The following is an 11784-nucleotide window of genomic DNA, read 5'->3' as shown; positions in this document are numbered from 1 at the left end:
CCATTCTTGATGTAGCGGTAAATTCATGATCATCAAGCTATTGTCAAGCTAGAGATCAAATAACAAGAGTCATCACTGCACTTTTATTATTTCCAAGGGAAAAGGGAAGAAGTACGAACAAAACCCAACAGTAAGAAGTTTTCAAATCAAAACTAATAAAATGTCAGAGATTACAGGTAAGGGGATTGGTTACACAGAGGGAAGGTGGTAGCACCCAAAGTGTCCTAGGTACTCCTAGGGAGCCCTTTTTGTATGCATATGTACTTGGTATAAAGTGATGTTTACAAACAAATAGAATGGGGGGATGAGAAAAGAATTCATTAATTATATTTTTGTGTTTGACAAGACCTTTGGTCTTGTGCCTACGTACCAACATAAAAATGAGAGATCAAAACCTCGTAGTTCGGGATACAAATTTCAAAGTGGATGCATTACTTTTAACAAAATTTAAGTTTGAAAGGCACAAAGGCCTAAAAATGGTTTGAATGAGTTAGTTCTTTTTGGCTTTTTGAAAGTTTAGGTCAAGTATAGTTAAATTTATTTACAAGCTTGATTTGAGAAAAGAAGTCTGAAAATGCAATGGCATAAGGCCAAAGTTTCTATCCTTTTTGCAAAATGGTCAAAGTTTAGAACAAAAGTAGTTCACACGAAGAAGATTTTGAAAAATGGAGGGAGAGATTTTGAAATTAAAGAAATAGGGAGAAGCTGAAGAGACTATCCTATGTACAAAATTAAAAGATTAGAGTTGAAAAGATCTGACCAAATGGGTAGCAATCCAATAGACAAGAATGTCAATAGAAACCCAGAATTCCCTTGGACTTTTAGAATCAAGAAACACACAAATGCACAATTATATTATCTTGAAGGGCAAGGCATCAAATAAAGATGGTCACATCCAAGCTTATCCATTCCATGATCTTCTCCAAAATAGCCCATGTAACAGATGAATTCCACAAGTCACAAGTTCAAAATAACAGCTTCACAATGATCATGTTGCAGATGAACTTAGAGATGTCTTCAAAGATGTATCAGATGAATTCCAAATTGCAAGCACTTGGTTTCTCAACAAGTTGGCATTGGCCAAGTCCTTTAGCATATGAAGGTTGCCTAGATTCTAAGTCCATTTGTCCAAGATCAAGCCAACAATCCACACAAAAGTCTTTTAGGTTTTTTATTATTATTATGTACATTAATGGTCAAAGACCACACAAACAAGCAAAGTATACACAAACAAAATATATCACACAATATGGTCCAAATGGACAAAGTAAAAATTGCATTATCATAAACAATTAGAATGATATGAACAATGGCAAATGAATAGAAACAAAAATTAAATGGAATTAAAGTAAAGGACTTGAAAATAAAAGTTAGTAGTTAATTAGTTAGAAATTAGTATTGTTTTGGTTTTGCTTTTTAATTGAAGTCATTCTTTGGAGAACACTCAACCCACTTATCACAAGCATGGATCCTTGAACCAAGACATCTTCCAAAGGAAGGAAAAAAGGCCAAGTTTCTACACAATACCATGAAAGAGGGGAGACTTACAATCTCATTAACTAGAATGCTTATGCCTTTTATGTCACAAATTTAGCGCTATGTTAAGCAATCGTAATTGGACTTATGTAGAAGTCATAACTATTTGAGGTCGGGCAATAAAATTTTGGTGTTAACGCATGTTAGAGACATAGTATAATGGACTATGCTCGTGAAACATACCACACACAAAAAGAATATGCAAAAGGTGTGGCCTAATCTCACCCATACTCATGTCAATGTTTCAATCAACTAGCCTTAGGATTATGAGATATCATAGGCCAAATGGAATGAATGAATGAAGAAAGGGAATAAGATGAAGTGGGAGGGGAATGGATCAAATCACAAATTGGTCAAAGGAGGAATTTTACCAAATTAATATCATCCATTCATTTTGGGAGATGGAATGTATATTCTATCAATCCCCTAAATCCAATGATATTAATTTGAAAAAGTCAAATCAACCTTGACCAAGGCCCAATAACAAGTCATCACAATTGGTCAATAAATTTATTTGGCATTTATTCAAATTAAAATACTAAAATAGTGCATTTAAATTAAATATGGTTTGTCCAATTTATAAAATCTCCTCAAAACATCAAAGAAATGGCCATGAGATTTATCATAGGTCAAACAAGGTTAGAGGACCTTGGAGAAAAAAATTCATAATTTTTGGATATTTAAAAATATTTTTAAACAATTAAAAAGAAATGCAAAATCAATTAATTCATGAAAAATATTAATAATGATCCAAAAAATAATTTTAATTCAGAATATGAAAGAGAAAAATATTTGAATTTTTTTGGTGAAAGTCCCATATTTTTTGGATCAATATTGAATTTAATATGAATTATTGAAAATGATGCAATTAAAATGAAAATTAAAATATCAGAAAAAACGTGGACCACTTGATCTCCCTCATTAATTGAGGTGGCAGATCAAGTGGTCACAAACACGCTATCCACGATGGACTCTAGTCAGCGCGCCATAACCTTGGTAATCAGAAAGAACGCTCAGGATTAAAACAAATGAGATGGATCCTATGGTTGTGAGAGATGCCAACACATCGTCGGAGCTGTAGCTCCGGTCTTCTTCTCCGGTGGACCTCATCGGACTGGTCCACCTTCAACCATCAGCAAAATTAAAAACAAGGACATGATTTCAAAGTAAAAATGGCACTGAGTTCGAATTTGGCCTCAATTCACTCTAACTCCAAGTATATTGAGAGATACATGGAGTTGAAATTTAAGGTACATGAACTGAGTTGCTTCGATTTGGCCTCTAAGCAACTCAATCTTCTTGCCTACATTGGTAGGACTTCAGACAACCAAAGAATTAATAGAATTGAGCAAGAATTAGAGAGAATCGAAGAGATCGAAATTTTTGGAAAATACCTTCAATGGAGGTCTGGATTCAACTGATCTTGCTCTTGCTCGTGCTTGATCTCACTCCAAATGCTTGCAGAAGAAGGATTGAATGCTCAAAAGGTTGTGGATTCCTGGAGATTTGAATTTCAAAACATTGGAAATTCAAACTCAAATTCAAGTGAATTTCTCAGGTTTATCCTTTGCAATGTGAGGGTTAGAGTTAAGGGATCAAAGTTGGCGCGAATGTGTCTGAAATGCTGAGCATATGAGGCTCGGTTTATAGCTGAATCCATTTGGTTTTGCACACTTGAATTCACTTTCCAAATTTGGTCATTGATGATGCATGGGTGCATGGGCGCGCATAGGCCCATAAAATCATTTCCATAAGTCCACAAATGAGTGTGAGATAATCTGAATTTAGCTTGGATTGCAAGGCAAGTGTACATTTTGATTTGAAGTTTGATCCTTCACAAGTGATGACACCATGTTCATTCCATGCGAAACCTATGCATTCCTTGTCCAAAATGAATGAATTTGAGCTCTTTGGAAAGGTGAGATCAAGAGGAATAAATTTCATGTTCAACACTTTTCCATTTGGATTTTGTAACTTGAAGAAATTTGAGGTGGAAGTTTGGAAATTTTTGACATATCAAATTTTTTCTAAGTGTCAAGCCATATGTCTCAATATTCCACCTTGCTTAACTTTTTATATGAGACTCAAATGAGAAAAGTGTCTTCATTAAAGTTGTAGATATTTCAAATACCTTCAAAATTGTCACCAATTTCATGTCATTTGGATTTTAAATGATAGAGTTATTCATTTTTGAAGTTTGGAAAAATCACTTGATCAATGGTATAGGTCAAAAGTGACCTATAATGTAACCTCATATCACATGCTCAAAAAAGTTGAATTAGCTCCCACTCCAAACATAAAAGTTGAAGTAGACACATTTAATTTGATTGTGAAACTTGGAAATCTTTCATCTCATAAAAATTGAGCAAGTTATGGCCTTCGGAAGTTGACTTTCAAATCAGGGTTTAGACAAAATGACCTATAATGTTTCAACATAGAAAATGATTTTCCAAGCAAAACTAGCTATAGGTCTCAACATTAAAGTTGTTTGGAATGTCATTTAGAGTAAGTTTTCTCTTGGAATAATTTTCATATGGTGAAAATTGTAGGAGATAAGGTCTAGGGAGACCCAGTTTTGATCAGATGAATCCATATGGCCAACCACCATCAACCAACTTGCTAACTTCCAATTCTATTGACTTTATTGGCTCATGGTAGATCATATATGCATAAAATTATTAAATTTGAAGTGTCCCTTGATAAATTTGATCAATTGGTGAGATAGCTTGTTGGAGAAGTTACTCAAGATACCCAGTCAAACTAGGGTTTCCAAGGCAAATCACCCTCAAACTCTTGAAGAAAACTTGATCAATATAACATGTAGAGAACATTGGGACTCATATATGATGCTCATAACTATTATTGGATCAATTCTTGGTTGTGCTCTTTGTTCATGAGGGTCTCAAACCCTAGATGTGAACTTGCTATATCAATGGAGATCATGCCCTTCCTACAAAAGAGTTAGGAAAATGCAAAGACATATTTTGATATTTTGGTTAGTGAAATGATAAAATACAAGTATGATACAATCACAAAGTGCTGGGTGATCTCTCCCAGAATAAATCCAATGAAAGAGGGATAAGGAGGATGCCAAGGTATGATCCCAATGTTAATGCTTATGATGAAATTACATGAGGGATCTTAGGGTCAAAATTGGGGTCTTACACTTGACAAGTGATCGGCCAAGACGTTCTCAGTGCCCCTTTTATCCTTGATTTCGAGGTCAAACTCTTGTAATAGTAAGATCCACCTTAGGAGTCTTGGTTTGGCGTCCTTTTTATTTAACATGTACCTAATTGCAGCATGGTCAGTATAGATAATTATCTTTGCTCCTACTAGGTAGGAAGGAATTTATCCAAAGCGAACACTACGGCTAAAAGTTCTTTTTCTGTGGTGGTGTAGTTCATCTGTGGAGGGTCTAGGGTTCTACTTGCATAGTATATTGCATGAAGTTTCTTATCCATTCTTTGTCCTAAGACTGCGCCTATAGCATAATCACTAGCGTCACACGTGATTTCAAAGGGTAATTTCCAATTGGGTGGTTGCATGATAGGTGCGATGATAAGAGCTATTTTCAGTTGTTCAAACGCCGCTAGGCATTTGTCATCAAAGATGAATTCGGCGTCTTTCATCAATAATCCATTCGGTGGTTTGGTGATTTTTGAGAAATCTTTAATGAATCTCCGGTAGAAACCGGTGTAACCTAAGAAGCTTCATATTTCTATTACAGTTTTTGGAGGCTGGAGGTTTTCAATAACTTCTATTTTAGCCTTGTCGACTTCAATCCCCTTATCGGATACTATGTGTTAGAGTACGATCCCTTGTCGGACCATGAAATCGCATTTTTCCCAATTTAGCACGAGGTTCACTTTTACGCATCTTTTAAGTACCATTTTAAGATTCGATAAACATCCTTCAAAGCTCTGTCCGCATACAGAGAAATCGTCCATGAAGACTTCCATGATGTCATCTACAAAATCAGCGAAAATTGACATCATGCATCTTTGGAATGTTGCGGGAGCGTTACACAGTCCGAACGGCATTCGTCGATAGGCGAATGTACCGTAGGGACATGTGAAAGTCATTTTCTCTTGGTCGTTAGGATGAATAGGAATTTGGAAAAATCCAGAATAACCGTCTAAGTAGCAGAAGTGAGAATGCTTGGTCAATTGTTCAAGCATTTGATCGATAAACGGTAAAGGAAAATGATCCTTCCGAGTGGCTTTGTTTAATTTTCTATAATCAATGCACATTCTACTTCCAGTAACCACTCTTTGTGCTATAGATTTTCCTTTTTCATTATTAACAATTGTGACGCCTCCCTTCTTTGGTACAACATGTACTGGACTGACCCATTGACTATCGGATATCGGGTAGATAATACCTGCTTCTAACATCTTTTGCACTTCTTTCTTTACTACATCACTCAGAATGGGATTTATCCTTCTTTGATGTTCTCTAATGTCTTACTATCTGCCTCTAGCATTATGCGATGCATGCATATGGAAGGGCTTATTCCTTTTAGATTTGAGATATTGTAGCCTAAAGTAGTTGGATATTTTCTTAAAATGTGTAGAAGCTATTCGGTTTCTATCTGCCCTAAGTCTACATTGACTATTATAGGTCGCTCGAGTTCAGTGTCTAGGAATTCATACCTTAGATTTTTAGGTAGCGTCTTAAGTTCTAGGGTTGGTTTCTTTGGGAAAGGCATATGATCGGGCGTTAGTGCTAGACATTCGCTTAGGATGTCATCTTGGTATTCCTCACTCCAATTTTCATCTTCAAAACTAGGAGGCCTTAGAATTTTCAGTATTTCAGAGTATGATGTTTGTCCATTCTCTATTTCCCTTATACATTCGTCGATGACATCTAGTAGACAACAGGTATCGTCTATAGCTGGTGCCTTTAAGAATTGCGTCAAAATGAATTCGACTTTTTCCTCACCAACTTCAAAGGTTAGCTTGCCTTTCTTAACATCTATAATGGCTCCGGCAGTAGCTAGGAATGGTCTTCCTAATAGGATAGGGATGTTGGAATCCTCTTTTATATCCATGATTATAAAATCAGTTGGAATATAGAATTGTCATATGTGTACCAGAATGTTTTCTAACATACCTACGGGAAATTTAACAGAATGATCCACAAGTTGTATAGACATCCTCGTAGGTCTTAGTTCGCCCATTTTGAGCCTTTCGCATATGGACAAGGGCATTAAGCTAATATTGGCTCCTAAGTTGCATAGTGCTTTGTCTATGACAAACTTTCCGATTACACAGGGTATGGAGAAACTACCTGGGTCTTTCAGCTTAGGAGGCATATTGTTTTGTATTATGGCGCTACACTCAGGAGTAAGTATAACGGTTTCATTATCCTCTATCTTCTTCTTGTTAGATAAGATCTCTTTGAGAAACTTAGCATATGAAGGCATTTGAGTGATGGCTTCTGTAGAGGGTATTGTGATATTCAATTATTTTAGAAGCTCTATGAATTTTTTAAATTGCCCTACACTTTTAGATTTAACAAGTCTTTGAGGATAAGGGATAGGGGGTTTATACGATGGTGGAGGCACATAAGGTTCTTCTTTCTCTACGGCCTCTTTGTTTTTATCTTCCTCTTGTTCTTCTTCCTTCTCAGGGTCTTGGTGCATGGATGGGTTTTGAATTCTAGGTTCGGTCGGTCCATCTAGTTCTGTCCCACTTTGCAGTATAATAGTATTTGCATGACCTTTCGGGTTTAGTTGCGGTTGTCCAGGAAATGTGTCTGCAGGAGCAGCACTAGGTGCTTGTTGTTGAGCCACTTGCGAGATTTGTGTTTCTAACGTTTTGTTATGGGTGGCTAACGCGTCTACCTTGTTTGCTAACTGCTTGATTTTCTCACTAGTGTGTATGTTTTTATTTAGGAAATCCTTATTTGTTTGGGCTTGGGTAGCTATGAAGTTTTCCATCATTATTTCTAGGTTTGACTTTATAGGAGCATTTTGAGTATTTGTGGAAGCTTTATGATATCATGGTGGTACAGCGGGTGCTTGGTTAGGTGCATATAATGCATTATTGTTTTTATACGAAAAGTTAGGATGGTCCTTCCAACCTGGGTTATAGGTGTTTGAGTAAGGGTTTCCTTGAGCATAGTTCACCTGGTCTGTGGAGGTTCCTGTCAAGAGTTGACATTCTGGGGCAGCATGCCCTGGAACTCCGCATATCTCACAGTTTGGTGCTACGACAGTCACAGTGGTTGAGGGTGTTATGGTCAAGTTGTCTATCTTTTGAGTAAGAGCGTCTACCTTGGCATTGACATGGTCAAGACTGCTTAATTCGTACATACCTCCTTTCGTTGGAGGTTTCTCTATGGAGTTTCTTTCGCTTCCCCACTGGTAATGATTCTAGGCCATACTTTCGATAAGTTGATAGGCCTCATTGTAGGGTTTATCCATCAGTGTGCCACCTGCGACGGCGTCTATTATCAATCTTGTGTTGTACAAGAGACCGTTGTAAAAGGTATGGATGATCAACCATTCTTCTAGATCATGATGTGGACAAAGCCTTATCATGTCTTTGTATCTCTCCCAAGCTTCAAAAAGTGATTTATTATCTTTTTGTTTAAACCCGTTTATTTGGGCTCTTAGCATAGCCGTCTTACTAGGTGCGAAATATCGTGCTAAGAAAACTTTCTTCAACTCGTTCCACATAGTGACAGAGTTGCATGGTAGAGACTGGAGCCAAGCTCTAGCTCTATCTCTTAATGAGAATGGGAAAATACGTAGTCTTATAGCTTTGGGGCTGATACCATTTGCTTTCACTGTATCTGTGTATTGCAAAAACACTGACAAATGTAGGTTCGGGTCCTTCGTGGGACTACCTGAAAATTGGTTTTGTTGTACGTCTGATAACAATGAAGGTTTTAGCTCAAAATTATTGGTCTCGATGGTAGGGGCAGCGATGTTGTTATGTGGTTCATCCTACAAAGGGATTGCATAGTACTTAAGAGGACGGTTATGCGGTCCTTCGGCCATCTCTGGTCGAATAACTGGTTCAGGAATAGAGATATTAGGATCGGGAAGATTTAGCCTGATACGATGTTCTTGTATCAGGTCTCGTATTCGGCGTTTTAGATAACGCTCAGGTTCGTCGAACGGTAGCTTTAATTTCTCGCCTTTAGAGCGAGTACTTGGCATACACTCGACAAATTAGAAAGGGAAATAAAATTATTTTCCTTAGTCTATACTGGGCAATACTGGAGTTACGATATCGACTAAATTAGTCACCGGACATGGCGCCAAAAACTTGATGGCGAATTAGTAAGTCTATGGGAATCGTGATTGCGAGTGCACAGTCGTATCGCGTAGTTTTAAAGATTATCGAACCCACAAGGACTAATAATCGAACGTATCGTTATCTAATGTTACTATGTAAATCTAAGGCTGATGATCGTTCTAAGATTGGAGGGATGAAGAGAAATAAATATAACGTAAACGGAATATTAATAAAGATATTTAATAAAGGGATATCGGTATGTAATTGTCGCAACCTGCGAAAAAAACAACCAGCGAGAAAAGGAAATGATAGAAGAGTCGCCACCGAGCGTTATTTATCCCAAAGGAGGGAAAGGAAACGCTCGAAGTAAACCTAGGGGAACGAAAGGAAAAGACAAGGTCTCGCAACCAAATCTTGGGTTCGGGAGTCGATTATGCGAAGGGAAGGTATTAGCACCCCTACGCATCCGTAGTACTCTACGGGATCCCCTCTTGTTGTTCTTGTCTAAAGGGTGTGTGTTTATCTAAGGTACTATTTACTAAAAGAAAAGGTCAAAAGAAAATGACTCGCACGGATGTCGCATCCACTGCATACGTATCTCATTTGAATATGAGAATCAGAGTCTTCGTAGCTCGGCTACCTATGGGTTAAAGAGAAGTGTTCTCGCTAAGACATCGCGTCTTATGCCTACGTATCTCATCTGGAATGAGAATCAGAGCAAAACGTAGTTCAGCTACACTACGGGAACAAAGGTCTCGATTGCAACTAGGGCAAGAGAAAGGGAAGGTCTCGATCGCAACGAGGGCGAGAGAAAAGAATCGCAACGAGGGCGAAAGCAAACAAGGATTAGTTGTTAGTTGTCAGTCAAACTCGGCAAGACATCGCATCTTGTGCCTACGTATCTCATCTGAACATGAGAATCAGAGTTGCCGTAGTTCGGCTACATAGGGATTGCCATCTGAACATGGACTTACAAAGGAGGACACCAGTTGTGTCAAAGGAGAGTGGGCAATGTGTTCACGTCCTAGCAGCAGGTGTCGCAGCTCGCTGAATCGAGTCTTAGGCAGTTACCTCTTTGCAATAGGACGGAGTGACATGCCACAGGATCGGAGACGCACGGAAGGTCTAAAAATAGGGAAGCTCTGCCCTAGAGTTGTCATGCAATGTGGACCTAAGTGTTAGGATTTACAAATGGGAACATCTACCTAATGTTAGCATGCAAAGAATAAGGGAATTCTACCTATGTTATCATACAAAAGAATAAGGGAATTCTACCTATGTTATCATACAAAAGAATAAGGGAATACTACCTATGTTATCATACAAAGGGTTCTACCTAATGGGTGCTACCTAAACGGAACAAGAATCGAGGAATGGAGCAAGGAGAGGAACCAGGGGTAAGGGTAGATGGAGATGCATGAAGCAATCGACTTACAGGTGGTAGATGGCGATGCATGAAGCAATTGACTTACAAGAGAAATGGAGATGCATGAAGCAATCGACTTACAAAAGGATGGATGAATATGTGCTGGTTCTGTTAAGTTTTGAAAATGATTACTCGACGTTGGATCGAGGTTTTGAACTTGTTTTTAAATGGTTATCGGATGTTCATTTTAGTTCTTGTATTAACAGATGAATAAAGAATGAAAGAATAAACATTATACACTTCATGGGAGAGGGGTACATTTGTTATGAATGGGGGTTGTTCATGGCAAGCAATCAATAAAAATATATGCCTCATACACCATACAAGTAGGCAACAATTATCAAACAAATCAGATAAGCAAACATGTATATAATCAAATCAACTAATCAAAGAAATGAAATAATGAAGCATTAAACAATGTATGGAGAGTATAAACATGTTAAACAATCACACAATAGAAGCATGGATGAAAGAAACAAGTATAAAAAATATCAGATGAATCAGACAGATGAAACTATGCACACAAAGGATCACTGAATAATTTAATCGGGAAATGATGCAAGGATCAAATAAAATCAAGATGAAAAGCCTCTAATATATGGCATATGAGATGAACAAGGGAGGATCAAAAGATCTCTTCAATTGCCTTAAGCAATCCCTAAGTCAAACATCAATCATAGAAAAGTCAACTATAAAGTCAAGTCAACTTTAAAAATATGAAATAAATAGTAAATTAATCACAAAAATTATGAAAAATTAAACTAAGTTAGGTGGGGTCAGGACATCATCATCCCCCAAAAAGATTTCAAAAATAATGAAAATTAGTGTATAAATTAATTGAAATAAAACAGAAGTCAAATGAAAAGTCAACCAAGCAAACTAGGTCAAAAATAAATCCAAAATAAATTGAAAATGAGAAATAAAATCCCAAGAAAAGCTTAGGTTGACCATGAGACATTGGTCAACCTTCATCCCAAAAATCAGAATCTAAAAATAATTTTAAGTCATGAAAATAAAATTAATACAAATAAGTGTATTAAAATGGACTATTTTAAATAAATAATTAAAATAAAATATTAACATTAAATAAAATATGAAATTAAAAATTAAATAAATTAAATAAAACATTAAGGAAAGTAAAAAATATTTTTTGGTATTTTTATGAATAAATAAAATATTTTTAAATAATTAAAACAAAACAGAATAAAAATAAGAATAAAGAATAAAAATGAAAATGAAAATACAAAGTGAATTGGAAATGGGCCTGAATGGGGGTGGGAACAGCGAGTTGGGGCGCTAAGCCCAGTCCGGTCCAGATTATTCAAGTGTGACATTGAAAAAATGTTCATTTAATTAAATTATGTCACATGTAATCAATTGGTCCAACATTCATTAAACTCACTAAAAGACAAAAGCGAAATGGATGAATGGGATTGGAACAGGCGCGCGGATCTAAGGGTTATTACGCAGCCATGTCATCACTCTCTCATGCAAAACCTACAGCCATGCAAAAAATGCAGCAAAATGCGACAAGAACAGCCCATTTCTTCCAATCTTCTACACATCATATCT

At 36.8% G+C, this 11784-nt stretch overlaps 1 non-coding gene across 1 annotated transcript; it reads left to right on the top strand.

Annotated features, from left to right (window-relative positions):
* The first annotated feature begins 8054 nt into the window (after window positions 1-8054).
* On the top strand, window positions 8055-8161 carry LOC127098908 (small nucleolar RNA R71). The gene has a single exon (XR_007793592.1). It is a non-coding gene; the product is annotated as a small nucleolar RNA R71 (small nucleolar RNA).
* Window positions 8162-11784: the final 3623 nt, after the last annotated feature.

This window comes from Lathyrus oleraceus, chromosome 6 (genome assembly GCF_024323335.1).
Source record: "Lathyrus oleraceus cultivar Zhongwan6 chromosome 6, CAAS_Psat_ZW6_1.0, whole genome shotgun sequence".
Taxonomy (NCBI): Eukaryota; Viridiplantae; Streptophyta; class Magnoliopsida; order Fabales; family Fabaceae; genus Lathyrus; species Lathyrus oleraceus.
This window is presented reverse-complemented; position numbering and strand designations above follow the sequence as displayed.